The following is a 16,139-nucleotide window of genomic DNA, read 5'->3' as shown; positions in this document are numbered from 1 at the left end:
AAAAAAACAATTATTTCTAACAAATCCTAATTGTTTTGAGTGTGTGTATGAGAAAACAAAGATTTAGGGTCCGCCGCGTAACAATCTATCCACATACTTGCTTAGACATGACCCCACATCGAGATTGTACTGTGCCTTACAAACTTTATATCCTAACACACAACTTAAAAGTTCACTTCCTGTCGTCATTTACTAATTCTTAACAGGACGACATTGTTGTTTTTAAGCATTCTGATTGGCTGACGGGTTTTATCTTTGCGCAACACTGCCCCCTATGGGTTTGGTATGTTTAAAACAATACTGGGCGGGAAGTTTGTGTGGATTCATGTGGATGAAACTGGGCTCAAGCTTGTCTTCATCAGACTAAAACACACTCTCCTGCATGGTTGAATCAAAAGGTGGTCCAACAAAGTATTATTATTATTTTTATTTTCTTCCTTATAGTATATTTTGTTTTTCAGTTGAATTGACCAGGAAATAAGTAAATATTTCTGAAAAGTCAGTTTTGGAATGATTTATTATGGTCTCTCAAACACCTTCCATTTTCAAACGGGTGTGTACACTTTTGAGAGCTGATGTGAGTAACTTAATACAATATACATGCTAATATATTTCAATAAACAACAACAACAAATAACTGGAAGAGTGAATAAGACCATTTTTGGCAATTGTCAGTTCATATCTAAGTTCCATGCAATTAGTTCTGTGTATGAAATTGTTACAGGCCGCGTTGCCAGCACAAGAAACTCCTCAAATCGATATTTCAAAGGGGGGAGGAGGAGTATTGGTTTTATGTGGCGTTACAGTAAGCTGATTAATTGGATTTCACGCCGTGGAGATAGGAGAGTGAATACAGATGGGAGGAAAAAGAGAAAGGGAAAGGAAGATGACCGTAGCAGCAACTCTTCAAATTAATTACAAAAATACTGAGGCGACTAAAAGAGACTGAAGTGACTAAAAATCAGAGCTCAAGCCAAACTTTCTGACATGTCATGCAAAATATATGAGTCTGTTTCACTAATCTTTATTGCTTCTGAAACGATCTTTAAAATCACTTTAATAAATAAATAAGGCCAGATCTGAGTCATTCCATGTCATATTTAAGTAATGTTAGCTCAAGATGAGGACTTGCTTATGATTATAAAATAGAGAACTAATATAATTCAATGTTTGAACACATCAAGACCCCACTCATCTGAATGCAGATGGCTATAAAAGCTCGACTTTGTCTGAATCTCACAGTCGCCGTCGTTGTTGGGTACTTACAGGCTGGGGCTCTGCGGTGCCGACTCCTCGCCCATCAGCTCAGCCAATCAAAACTACAAATCCCAGCAGAGGTCAGAGGAAAGAAAATCCAACATCCAGCTGTTTGCTCCACTTTTCAGCATCGCTGCTGTAGTCATAAGAAGCCAAACCCTTCCTGTAAACGCAGCTTTCAGAGACGCCAAGAACCCAACGGGTAAAATACAAGCTACCCACAGAAGAGTTAACGCCTTACGTGGACACACACACAAACATTTGTTACACTCTTATATGACTAATACAGACACACACACAAAAAAAACCAAAATGCAAACCTGTAAAACCCACACAGGGATGCACGCTTCCTGGGAGAGATAAGGTCACGAAGAGGTGACCTGCTGCTGCAGCACAGCAGGAATCACTTCCTGATCCATGACTCTCGCTGAGTATTCCCCAACTACCGGCTCTGCTCTGCTGCTAACAGAGTTAACCCTCAGTAAACTGCAGGCCTGATATTTGGAACCTGTGTGATTGATTATATGTTAATGCTAAACTGACAAATATTACATGGGTTCTCCTCCTCATGAAAAAGCTTTGACCAGAGCTGAATCTGGTCCGTTGGTTTGTTGCTGTGAAGCCTCATACCTACTTTGTTGTCTCAGAGGCGCTATGCTGATGCCATGGCTTTAATCCAAAATGGCTTTTTCTAGTATTAGGCCTAATAAATCCACTGCGGCTGGATGTAAGTAAAGTCAGCCATAGAGGCAGTGAGGCCCTTCCTCAATGTCATTTTCTGCTTGGGTTCATTGAGTATGTTTATTATTTCCAAAACTATTTGCTCCATCTCTGCTGTTACAGTAAAACCCCTACTGAGAATAGCCATAAAAAAATTCACATTTACCAATAAAAAGTGTGACTGAAAAATGCAAATTGAAGCACGTTTGCACCTAAAAGAAGGGAGAATCTTTCCTTTAAAGAGGGAACTTCAAGTATTTTAATGTTTCATTTATAAATGATGGCAGGTTGGAGTGAGAAATGGATAACTAGCTAGATAGCTAGCAAACTAGCTAGCTGAATGAATGGATCAATCAATTGATTGATCAATGATTAATAGATACCTCACAGGGGCCTTTTAACACCTAAGGTTTTGATAAAACAGCAACTAAATAAATTAAGTTTGGCTTTGGCAAAGTTACGGCTAGAACAGGGGTGTAAAACCTGCGGCTCTGGAGCCACAAGTGGCTCTTTGGACCTTCCACAACAAGGCTTAATACCTCTGGCTTTGGAATCAACTGTTTTAAATACAAACTTATTAACTAATTTTAATTTAAGCTGTTTTTGTCACGTAATGAATTGGTTTTCCGAGACATAATGACACTTTCAGATCTATGTTTTTGTCATTAAGTTGAAAACAATGTACTTTTTTAATTTCCATTTGCCATAAACTTTCAATATCCCACAGGAGGGAATGTATCCATTTTCCTTTCTGCAAAAAAATGTTTTTTCTTCATTTCAAATTCTAAATACAGAAATAGAATGAGGTTGTTTAAAAATTACAACAAAAAGGCAGTAGCGTAGTTACTGGAACATCAGAATTTGTAAGCATTAAACCTTGGTTTAAATTGATCTAATGATTTTAAAGTAATTAAGGTGTTGTGTAAATGTTTGTAAATTCATTTAGAATGTTTGGTTGAGAGGCACAAGATGGAATATATGAATGCTGAATGTATTTTTATTATTGTGTCTGACCACAGATGGAAAGTAGATTTAAGCTAAATCTGGTGTGAAGCACACTAAATAATAAAACAAAACAAAAATGATTTGGAATACCAAAGTTGAAGGAGGGATAGCCTGGTCACCTCAGGCTATCATTAGAACATCTTTAGAAAGCCCAGAAAGACTTTACTTTTTAGATTACTTTTATACATTGTTATGCAGAGAGACTTCTGTTTTTGCTGCCCAGAAAAGGAATTAGGACAAATGTAGAATCCAGGAAGACTACTTCCAGAACAGGAACATTTAGGTTTTATTACTACTTAGAAACTGTGGAGTACTTTTACAAAATTAGAACATACTTAGAAAGTCCAGACGATACCTACTCACTTGTACTTTAGCAACCCAGAGCAGGGATTAGAACAAACTTAGAATCCAGAAATATTACCCAACCAACTCAGAACAGGAATCAATACTACAGTATTACATTCTCTTTCTTTTGCTCTTGACCTTTGTTTGTTATTTTGTTTGTATTTCCTTATTAATCCATGTACAGCACTTTGAGTTGCCTTGTTGCTGAAAATGTGCTATATAAATAAAATTACCTTACCTTACCTCACGGGTTAGCTGAGGACTCATCTGTAGGCTAATGCTATCAACAAGAGTCTATCCTGTCTCTTTTATCAGCTGTCTGCAGCTGGTAAAAGTCAACAAAATAAAACTGACAGAAAAGATATTCTAACACTGCGGCAAGTTCCAGTTAACAATGTTTAGTTGTGTAAAGGCTCTTTCCGATGCTTGCTGTCTAAAACTGACAGAAGCAGGAAGTACGTCAAGTACCTTTCTACAAATTAGTCAACCACAACAAGCCATCAAATCTTCTGCTGCAAGAAGCAGCTGGTTCTTGCAGCATATGCAAAAACCAGAAACGTATGGTTTGAGGGTAGCTGCAGATTTTAATTAGGATAGAGGGAAGGGAATGGAAGGACGGGGAAACGCATGAAGGCCAACATCAGAAAGAAAAATACACAGAGACAAAAAAACACAGAGCTCATTAAAGAAATTCAGAAATATTATATTCAAATGAAGCCACAACGTTAAAGCAAAGTGAACATAATTCCTCAGCTTCTTGCACAAGCATAGAAACAAACCTCATCATTTTTCCCAACAAAATCTTTCACTTGCTTGGAAAAGCTGCTGCTTTATATACATTTCAGACAAAACCTTCATGATTCAACATTTAAAGTGTAAAGAAGCTGGGAAAGTTTGGTCCGTGATGATGCAAAGTGGCGTGTGTTACAATCAGAAGATAAACTTTAACAAGTCTTCTGCATAGAAATTATATTCCATATTTGAGTGTTGTATTCTAGCTGGCATATTTACATTTTTGAATTGCTAAATATGTCTGAGAACAGTAATGCTGGATTTCTTTTGGCTTTTTGGAGAAAGTCAATAAATCTCTTAAACAAAGAAGAAACAAAATGGTTTTTTTTTTAGATTGCAGGAATTGGTTTACATTTTGCAAACCTAGCACTACTTAATATACAACTGAAACCAGAAGTTTACATGCACCAAATAAAAAGACATCCTCACTGATGTCACTTTATATTTACACCCATGGAAGCAATCCCAAGGATTACTAATTAAACACTGATCAATCTAAAAATGAAGGCAAAAAAAGGAAATTAAAATGATTTTGGCTACCTTTGCATCATATTATAGAAATCAGTGTGTCAGTGGTGATTTTGTTAAAACTATTTCTTAATGTCGGTTCTAAGCAAATGTTCTCTAATTGAAGTTTTGCATGTGATTATGCTTCAGCTACAAAAAATTAAACAACTTTGCCAGGAGTGCAAAAGTAAGGGTGGAGTCTGAGTTTGATGCTTCTGTCATTTACCTTTTAAGCTTAAGGCTATTTTCCTTTAAAATAAAAATGCTCAACAAATACTAAACCTGTTGTATAAAGATGTTTTCAGAAAGAAATAAAAACAGTTGCATCTATGAGGGACCACCTGAAGAAGCGTGTATTAATACAAGATGCCTTCTCCTGTCACTATTTACAATGGCACAATAGCATGCACAGCACTGACTCACTATAAACAAGTATGTTACCAAGAGAAAAAAAAAAGACCATTTACCCACTTTTTCTCGCTGTGACTCACTAGTGTGTTTTTAATGGTTATTGGATGATAGAGTTTGTGGCAGAAAGGAAAGAGATATATTGGGTTCAGGATATTAAGTGAGTTTGAGGGAAAAAATACTGAAGAAGATAGATAGAGATGCTGTGAAGAAGAATGGGAGAGCAGAGGGGAAGAGCTTCTGCAGGACGTTTATAGAGCCGTGACAGAAACTGCAAATAGCTGTAACTCAAAGCTGGACAGAACCGAGACCTTTTAGTGGCAAGGACAGGCCAAGACGACACACAGGGCTTTCACTGTTGTTATTTTATTATTTCAGACTTTCTCTTTCAGTCTTAAGTACTACAAAGAAAAAGATCTGAACTCTTGGAGTGTCTACTTTGAACCAATTATGGAAAAACAGCATTTAGTTTTTAAGTTTCACAAATCTGGAACAAACTTCCGGTAAACTACAAAACTGCTGAAATACTGAATTCATTTAAATCAGGGCTAAAAACTAATTTATTGAGCGTCACCTTTGATTTATAATAAGTGGAACTTACATTAACTTTTCATTTCTTCTCTTTATCTTCTTTTTTGTTTGTTCTTTGTTGATGTTTTTATCTTGCAAAGAAACTCAAACTGTCTTATTCCTGAAATGTATTATACAAATAACATGATTCTTGCCCATTATGATCGATCTCTCCCTGCTCTGCATCCATGGAGCCTCCTTTCCAACTCCTCTGGGATTTAAGGTCATAGTTCAGGTGTCATTTGTGCTTATGAGATGCTGCTGTAAAAACTGTAAAAAAAAAAACAAAAAAAAAACCTTGTTGCCATGGTGATGAATAACAACAACTGTCCAAAAGTGAGAATGTGTTGGAAATTAAGAGCAAAAATCCTTCCAGCTGCACAGCATCCAAAACCAGACGGAATAGTTGTCCAAACATGAAATTCCTCAATCAAGGACATTATGAACAAACTTCAGGATGCAAAAGAATTTAAATTTGGGAGGACAATACAATACAATACAATTACACACCAGACTAGAGATTTGTATTTGTTAAAAAAATTGGGGAAATGATCTAATTTGTGTTGACGTGTCAACTAAGTGTAAATATGGTCATACACAAATAAAAATGTTCCTCAGGTGTGAACATTTTGTAAATCACTATTTCTCACATTTGTGAAAATACAACAAAAAAAAATCATTCAAGTAATGATGACTTTGGCACATAAATATTTCTTTTTACTTCAGCTGGTGATCCCAGTTTGATGGAGATTAAACATTGCAATGATATGTCAAACAACCAGAAGCAATAGTTCAATTTGGACAGATTTTTCAACACAAACCAAAATAACCAGCTGTTTATCCTTTACAAGCTATGCGTAAAATATTTCAAAGATTCAAAGAACGTAGCTAATCCTTATTAGCCACCGCAGCGTTTAAAAAAAAAACTTTGCACATTGATTTGACCCAAGAAAAGTGCCAGCAAACCTTTCCTCCTTAGCTGCCAATTTACTTAAGTCTTAAGAACTGGATTTGATGATCACACAAGGACGCTGCTTCGGGCAGAGAAAAGATAATGATCTCACAATGAGAACATATTTCATACAATAGCCAAAAGCCATTTTTCACATTTATAAAACATAATTTAAGCTTCTATATTCCAGAACTAGCACGGGGTAACTCACTTCTAACCAAGCACAGTATTTGAAACATTAAAGACACGAAAGCAGCAAACATCGATACTGTACAATTTATTTATTCACTCAGCCAGAATCTAGCCTAAGTTAGTATGTTTTGTATGAACTAATATGATATAATTTGACACAATAAGTTGAGCCTATCTTTAATGATCATTATGGGACGAATTTGAACCAAAGACCTTCTTGCTGCAAGGCAACAGTGATGCGAATTGTGCCACCATGCAGCCCAGTTTGCAAAAATACTACTATTCTTGTCAACATAATCATTGTAAAAATCTTTATTACTGGCTTGGAGGAATCAAACTGCTCTTACTGAATGTTTCTACAGGTTGGAAGGACAACCAACCATCACCTTAATCTTTAGAGATCATCTTAATAAATTAATATTACAGGAAAAGTGTCAGGATCTGTGTTTTCTGTGTTCATTTAGAGTTTTTTGTGTCCTTAAGTCTCTTCGTTGTCCTGTCCTCCCCTTGATTGTTCCCAGGTGTGTCTCGTCTCTGTGATTACCCTCCCGTGTATTTAACCCCACCTGTGTCCCTTGTTCCTCGTCGGGTCCTCGTCAATGTAGCGTCAATGTTAGCTTCTTCGTCGTTCTGTGTTTCCTTGTGCCTGCTGCTTGTTACTGGACTTATTTACAATTAAATTCATCATCACATTCATCTTACCTGGGTCTACAGCGTCTGCCTCACCAACCCTCACCACACCTCATGACAGAAGGACCCGACCAGGACGAACGGTGAGGCACGCTATTTTTTAGTTTTACATCATGGACCCAGAAGATATAAAGGAGCTGACGGAAACGATCAGCGAGTATAAGGAGGCGATGGCCAAGCCGTACGCTGCCATCCGACGGCTCGGTTTCGCCATCCGCTTGGGGCTCCTGTTGGACTACTGGGTTCCTCGCTTTCCGCACCCGGGGTTGGTGGAGTTGCAGAGGGAGGCAGAGTGGGAGCGTATGGCGGCTCTAGCCGTCATGGCTGGCGAACCTCTGCCTCCCAAGCCGCACAGTCTCTCCGCCAGCCCGGATCCAGCTCCAGCTCCGGGACCAGCACCCCCAACCGGTGCGGCCGGCGCACCCGGGGCCGTTTCAGCCGGCGTTCCAGCCGGCGCACCCGAGGCCGTTTCAGCCGGCGTTCCAGCCGGCGCACCCGAGGCCTCAGCCGGCGTTCCAGCCGGCGCACCCGAGGCCTCAGCCGGCGTTCCAGCCGGCGCACCGCAGGCCGAATCAGCCGGCGTTCCAGCCGGCGCACCCCAGGCCGAATCAGCCGGTGTTCCAGCCGGCGCACCCCAGGCCGAATCAGCCGGTGTTCCAGCCGGCGCACCCCAGGCCGCCCGGAGACAGCGACGTGAGCCGCCGGTGGACCCGGCCCCTCGTCGCCTTCCGGAGCTGTCACCTCCGCTGCCGGTTCCCAGGCTCCGCTGCGGCTCGCCCCCGCAGCCGGTTCCCAGGCTCCGCTGCGGCTCGCCCCCGCAGCCGGTTCCCAGGCTTCGCTGCGGCTCGCCCCCGCAGCCGGTTCCCAGGCTTCGCTGCGGCTCGCCCCCGCAGCCGGTTCCCAGGCTTCGCTGCGGCTCGCCCCCGCAGCCGGCCCCGAGGCTCCGCTCCGGCTCACCTCCAGCCGGCGCACCCGAGGCCGAATCAGCCGGCGTTCCAGCCGGCGCACCCGAGGCCGAATCAGCCGGCGTTCCAGCCGGCGCACCTGAGACCGAGACTTCCTGTGTTCCTACCGAGACTCCCTGCGTTCCTCCAGAGACCCTGACCTCCAGCGTTCCTCCAGAGACCCTGACCTCCAGCGTTCCTCCAGAGACCCTGACCTCCAGCGTTCCTCCAGAGACCCTGACCTCCAGCGTTCCTCCAGAGACCCTGACCCCCAGCGTTCCTCCCGAGACCGAGACCCCCAGCGTTCCTCCCGAGACCGAGACCCCCAGCGTTCCTCCCGAGACCGAGACCCCCAGCGTTCCTCCCGAGACCGAGACCCCCAGCGTTCCTCCCGAGACCGAGACCCCCAGCGTTCCTCCCGAGACCGAGACCCCCAGCGTTCCTCCCGAGACCGAGACCCCTTGTGCTCCGACCGAGACCCCCTGTGCTCCGACCGAGACCCCCTGTGCTCCACCAGAGACCCTGCCTCGGGGGGCTCGTCGTCGCCGTCTGTGGGCGGCCCCCGGGACTCATCGCCACCTCCAGCGCCGCGGACGGCCGCCGGACCGCCTCCGTGGTTCCCGCCTCCAGCGCCGCGGACGGCCGCCGGACCGCCTCCGTGGTTCCCGCCTCCGTGATTCCCGCCTCCAGCGCCGCGGACGGCCGCCGGACCGCCTCTGTGGTTCCCGCCTCCAGCGCCGCGGACGACCACCGGACCACCTCCGTGGTTCCCGCCTCCTTTGCCTCCGCCCACCCTGTGGGTAGTTTTTTGTTTGTTTATGGACTCTTGGCCCTTCTTGTGTTTCCGCCCACGATGGTGGGTAGTTTTTTGTTTTTCTGGACTCTGGCCCCCCGTCCAGCGCCCCTCCGCCCACCCTTGTTGTGTTTTTGTTTTTTCTGGACTCTGGCCCCCCATCCGGCGCCCCTCCGCCCACCCTTGTTGTGGTTTTTTTTTTTTTTTTTGGGCGTCTGGTAGCCGCCCTTGAGGGGGGGGTACTGTCAGGATCTGTGTTTTCTGTGTTCATTTAGAGTTTTTTGTGTCCTTAAGTCTCTTCGTTGTCCTGTCCTCCCCTTGATTGTTCCCAGGTGTGTCTCGTCTCTGTGATTACCCTCCCGTGTATTTAACCCCACCTGTGTCCCTTGTTCCTCGTCGGGTCCTCGTCAATGTAGCGTCAATGTTAGCTTCTTCGTCGTTCTGTGTTTCCTTGTGCCTGCTGCTTGTTACTGGACTTATTTACAATTAAATTCATCATCACATTCATCTTACCTGGGTCTACAGCGTCTGCCTCACCAACCCTCACCACACCTCATGACAAAAAGTGGTTCACATCAACTCAATTTGCCTATGAATAAGTTAAAATGATCTTCTGGCAATCAGCATTAGTTTTATAGACTTCAGAAAGTAGATTCTGACATTTGCAGATCTGGTTTTTTCTCCCCCGGTTGGGCTTAATAGAGCACACCCATTTTCCTAATGTCTGGCTAACACAGCGCATCAAAGATACCACAGAGAAATGTTTCCCAGAGCAGCAATCAATCGATTTTTTGAGAAAATTTAAGATGAATAAAAGTGATCAGCAGTTGATTTGAGGCATGGCTCATGTTTTAATCTTAAGAACACAGAGATCACAAAAAGCAATGGTGATCACTGTGGCATCCCCAGGAGAAGGAAGGACTTCCCTCAAAATGAAAACCCAAATGCAGATTAATTTACAGCTGAAACTAAATCCACAATAACTACATTTCCTCTCACTTTGTCAGCCATTTATGAGGTAAATTAATTTGCAGTAAAACTTTTCTATGCAGCACAAGATACAGTATTACTTATTGTAAAACATTTTAAGCAGATTTTCCAGTTTATTGAAGACACTGTTAGTTTGAGCCAATAATTGTTACTGTGTGCCCACTCCATCTCACCACTTTCTAACAGGCTCACAATTAATTTGCTTTCCAATCTCCCAAAATAGCTTTGGACCCTCCTCCGCCACAGCTTGTCTCCTGCATTAAAGTGTGCACTTATGCTTAAAACACCTCCAAAACATTAAAGATCCCCCTTACTTGACGTGACAGTTAATGGGTCTAAAAATAAGGTAGATAAAATAGCTGAGTCCTGAAGTCCTTGAGCGTCGTTGTTGTTTTCAGGCCAAATGTTGGCGCTGCCTCTTCCGGTCCCGGCCACTCGTGAAGCAGAGCGGCACCGGGTTGGGAACGGGAGCCAGCTCCCTCTCTTTCCCTGTGGTGACTCAGGCCTCTTTGGCCGAGTATGAGTCACTCCTCCAGTTCCGGGATCGATATTCAAAAAAGCAGGCAGACATGAATCAAATAACAATGAGCAGTTTCAGAGAAAATCACCTCGCAGCCATTAAGAAATTAAGAGCTCCAACTTTTCCGTCTCATTAGCAAGCAGCAAGTTCACTTTTGTCCCCCTGCCACGGACTTCACCACGTCCAATTTTCAAACTTATCATGGTGTCAGCATTGTATGTTTCTTCCTACAACCTAATTTTACTCCGTTTTCCAATCTAGCACACACGCATATATATACAAACGCACACATGATGCGGACAGGTCATCTTGGAAATTGATTGAGACTCGCCAAGTGTCCCATAATAGATGAGTATTAAAAACGTTTCCTCCCTCTCGTGCTGTCTGTGAAATTGAATGGAAAGTAAAATGCGAGCCAGAATTAGAAACAGGGATCTGGTCTGCAGCAGCTGTGTGTGCGTACAGAAAAGGTGTTTGTGGAAATGCAATGCAGAGCCTCCTCAACTCTTTTTAACACCTCATTATTTGCAGAAAACAGTTTGTCGCCTCTGCAGGCTGATAGAAATCTTTGATGACTCAGATTGTTATTAAAATATCTCCCATACTGGACAGTTATTGATAAATGCACACCACACTCAAAAAAAAAACTGCTTCTGTCTCTTTGAGGTAGGACAAAATGAGTTTCTGAAGCAAAGAAAGTACAGTGCATTCAAAATATTACAAGGATATACCTAATTATGGTCACATAGGTTGGAAAAGAAAGAAAAATATATTTTTTTAACATACCTTTGAAAGAATGGACAAAAGGCCCTGAAATGTGTGTGATAAATTAATAGAACTAAAAAATTGATTTCAAAGAAACATTCCTCATCTCTTCCTTATTTGGCTCCTCAACTTTACTCTTCAAGTTAAATCCCTGAAAAATATACCTAATATACAACAACATAACAAAATAAAATAACGTTTCACCACAATGTAGCCATGACTCAACAAAGATAAAGCTCCCCAATCCTTCTGGTCAGTGAATGCACCACTACTAATTCCATCTGACTGTGTGGAAAAGCACCGAATCTCTCTGATCCAACCAAACTAAACAGCTGTTTATGGGAAACAGGGCTCACCACCCAGGGTGTTGTACAGTCTGAGAGTGGTTACCAAAACAACAGTCAGCACAAAGTGTTCTGTGGTACAAAATGGCCAAAACTACAGAAGTACAAGAGCGAAGAGAAATCAAATGACCATCAGGTCAGGACAATTCCAGTTGCCAAAACTGTGTAACATCCAGAAGCATGAAAATTATTCATAATGGCAATGAGTTTAACAATGAATTAAGAAAAAGCACAAAAGGAACATGTAGGATCATATGAGCTAGCACAAGCCAACACTGACCGTTATACTTCCGGCTTACAGTACCAGAAGCCAAAGTACGGTGTCCATTAAAGGACATACCACACCAACTGCCAAAACCCAAAGAACAAATATCTGCTGACATATTGAAGCCACTGCCCTATGCTCTCAATAACTGCACACTATCAGGCTTAATAAATATGGTTAAAATGGAAAAAGTGGAATTCAGAGCTTTAAAAAAAATTGTGGAAATTGATTTGCAGACACCTCCGAAATAAAATGCTTCTCTTATTACTGACTTTGGACAAATGTTGCTGTTTTCATGTACATGTTTCTGGTCGCTTCATTCAAATGTGCAAACCTCATTTGACATGAACGACTCGCTGCAATCAACTTCCCACCTCCACCACATGCTTACTCTGCTGCTGCAAAATCAATGACTGTGTGCAGTGGCTGTGCTTCCTTTTTACCAGTTGGCAATTTAAACTCAATTTGACACTGTTGGATTATAACTAGGATCAAACTGCTTCTTTAATTGGACTGTACTGATTTGATTATACATTTCTGGACATGAATTGGATCTGTTTATCTTCAGATGATGCTTCTGCAATTTGGTGCTAAATAAATAAACTGAATTGCATAAAATGAATTGGGGGTGGGAACTTAATGTATCATTTATCATTTATTGTGAAAAAAATTCCTTATCATGATAAGAAATTTGATTTGTCATAACATTGTCATGATACATTTCTGTTTGTGTATTGATGCACAGCTCCAGTATAATGAAACCCACATGTTTATTTAGACAAAGATTTCTGGATTAATATATTTCTCTTTCTTTCCTACAAGAAATGCTGCTTGCATACCTCTCCGTTTGTGCCTGCATGTGCTGCGACGTGGCCTGGCTGCTCACCATATGGGTACGGGGACATGCAGCATCTCTCACTCGCTAGTCGTCTCTCACTGTGCCAGAGCTCTGCTGCTTCTCCCTCATGCCACCACGCTGAACTGCCGGGGTGTACTCTCACCTCCCCTCTCTCTCTGCCTCCGTCCCACCAGCACTACCTCTTCCTCATACATCATGCTCCGTCTGACGGGTGCTACAGGTTACCGGAGAGGGGAGATTTGCCGTGTTGAAAGCACTGAGAGCTTTTCGCCTAGAAATCCAGTGCAGAAGAGCACATGCAGGATTCGGGGGAACCCCATTAGAAAAGAAACGTGATGATTCATCCCCAAACTGACAGCAGTAATTTCATACACAATAGCACAAGTGTACAGTGTGCTTCTTAGCTAACCATCTCTGTCATGTAGACTTTGCTTTTCTCCTCATTTCTCCCTCCCCTCTTCTCACCTCCCCCTTCCTCCCTTTCCTCTTGGTATACTTCTCTGACTGCCTTTCCACCCACTCACTGCTCATCCTTGCTTTTTCTCTCCCTTTCTCACTTCTTCCTCTCCCTCCTGCTCTCTCTCTTTCCCTAAACTCTCTCTTTTGTAGCCATTTCGATCCTAACATCAGGAAATGTGTACAAGTAGATGGTATTGTTAATAAATATTGAATTTAATTTAAATCAACCTTCTTTGTCACCGGTATTAGGATTAATATAACATAAACGACAATAAAGAAAAGCCCTTCATATGAGGGAAAGTCCAGGTAAAACATATGATTTTATGCGATGAAGAGAAAGGCGTTCCAGTCAGTCTCATTTTATCTGTTTTTTCTAGATATGATAATTTTATAATCAATATCTGCTGGAAGATCATCTGTGTTGAAACTTTCTTTTAAGTCAATACCAAAAGTACCAAATTAGAGAAGGTTTAAAAACTACTTTAGAAGCTGCATAAATTGAAATATAATTAAAGTTGGAGTAGATTTTCAGCTCCGCCAATATATTTTCAATAGATTAGAGCTGCCAGCCACTCTAAAACTCTAACTTTGTTGTGTTCACGCTACTTTGTAATCAGAGGTGGACAGAGAACCCAAAAATTATACTCAAGTAAAAGCAGTACTACTTCCACATATTTTTACTCAAGTAAAAGTAAGAAAGTCTATTCGAGTACCAAGTAACCGATCAAATTATCAATCATTTAATATTTTAAAATTACATAATAAGACAGACCAAAATATAAAGATAATTGGAAATGTTGGATTTTTAAGGACAAAAATTACAATAACTCCTATAAATAGCAAAAAATAAAATCATGCAAAAGGGAAAAAAACTTAACAGAAACTGCAGGTGTTTTTGTCTGGTGAATTTCTGGTTAAAACATGTTTGTTTTTTGTTCAGTGGGTAGAAAATCCAAAAATTTTACTCAAGTAAGAGTAAAAATACTTCATAATAAAATTACTCAAGTAAAAGTCACAAGTAAAAATCCTCCTAAAAGTAAGTTTATTCAAAAAAGTTAAATGTAATTGATAAATGTAACTAGTTGCTATGTTTGTAACTAATTTGGCTACATGTGTAGGATTCATGTCCATATAGAAATAGAATTTAAATTTATGTTTTCATTTCTGGACTGCTGTCTTGAGAAGTTTCTTCGTATTCCCACATGATACGACAACGAGCTTAAATCAAAGGTAGCCGGACTTTTGCTCAGTTTTACCCCAAAGACATTTTGATGCCTATCCAGGAGAATAGTCAGTTCTGGAGGATCGCAGTTGAGATACTCACAGTTGGTAGCTACATCTGGTTTTCCCCCCAAACAATCGGTGGAATCCAGAAAACCGCCAGTCATATGTTTTAATAGTCACATGAGTACCAGAGTCATTTTAACAAATTTTGCTGGATGATAAATTGTCCCAAAAGTAATTGAGATAAATGACAATATTGTTGTTCAGAGACAATTTTCAAGTAATATAATGGTGATAACATAATAATGCAAATGCACCCTCCCAAAGATCTATAAAATTTAATTTCTAATGAACATTTAACTCCGGAACTGTTAAATATCCAAATTAATAAACAAAACAACAAATAAAGTCTTTGTCAATAAAATAACGTGGCTAGTTGAAACCACTGCACCAAACTGAAGTCTTTTGTCATCCAAGTTTTGGTAGAAACAAAAAAACAGTCATGCAAATGGAAATTATTGATCTTGTTTTAATTTATTACATGATGAATTGATTTATTACTTATTGCAACAGACTTACTGACTCTAGTATGGAGGAAGCTCATTTCAGCCGCTTGTATCTGTGATCTATTCTTCCTTTTATGATCAGTATGCTATGGACTTAGGTGAGAGCTGGAACATGTATAAACTTGTAAACTGTGATCATTACTGCTAATCATTTTAATGAAAATTGAACTTTACACAATATGTTTTGCTTGGTCAAGGAGAGGGTTAGACCTTCAATGCCAGAGATTTGGAGATCCACAGGCACTGTGTAAAAGTCATTGAGACAACAATGGATCCCCAACTAGGCTTTTGAGTAATTATTGTCTCCAAACTCCCAATCTGGTCCTTCTATAAATAAGCCAGCAGCTGTTTAGGGCCAAATTAAATGTGCAGGACCAGATCTGTATCGCGGCAGCACTCAAAATGCACCGGAAACAAGAAATACAAAAAGAACGACAAGGAGAGACTCGACTCTGTCACTAATGCTTGCAAGCTAGCATATAAACACAGGCAGTTGTGATCAAACAGAAAACAGGAAGCGGGGTGTTGACGAGTGAGGGTGAGCAAGAGTGAGAAGCAACCAAGCTGCAAGAAATGGAAATAAAAGAAAAGGCGATGGAAGAAGAGATAGGAGAGAGAAGGAATGGACAGATGGAGAGAGCACCAGAGCCAACAGCAGAGCTAAGTGGGTAGTGTGCTCCCCAGACAGCGCTCCATATGGCCTGGCAACGCCACGCAAAACACATAGACACAGCATGTATATGCACAAACATGGACCCAAATATACCTCCACACAAACAAATGAAAGTTTCACAGGTAGTGTGTGTTCACACATTAATTACCATGTACCCACGGCTTAACAGAGTACAGTGTCCCACTCATTACATTTGAGATTGAAACAAATCCTGTTCCGTCTGTGATATCCATCCATTTTCTTACACCCTTGTCCCTAGTGGGGTCAGAAGGGGTGCTGGTGCCTATCTCCAGCGAGAC

The 16,139-nt window shown here is 41.5% G+C and overlaps 1 protein-coding gene across 21 annotated transcripts in view; it reads right to left on the bottom strand.

Moving 5' to 3' along the window:
• LOC102236806 (regulating synaptic membrane exocytosis protein 1) overlaps positions 1–16,139 on the bottom strand; it is an 82,266-nt gene that overhangs the window by 52,923 nt on the left and 13,204 nt on the right. The window lies entirely within an intron of this gene.

This window comes from Xiphophorus maculatus, chromosome 22, assembly GCF_002775205.1.
Source record: "Xiphophorus maculatus strain JP 163 A chromosome 22, X_maculatus-5.0-male, whole genome shotgun sequence".
NCBI lineage: Eukaryota > Metazoa > Chordata > Actinopteri > Cyprinodontiformes > Poeciliidae > Xiphophorus > Xiphophorus maculatus.
Note: the sequence above shows the minus strand (reverse complement) of the source record. Positions and strands in the feature narration are given on the sequence as shown.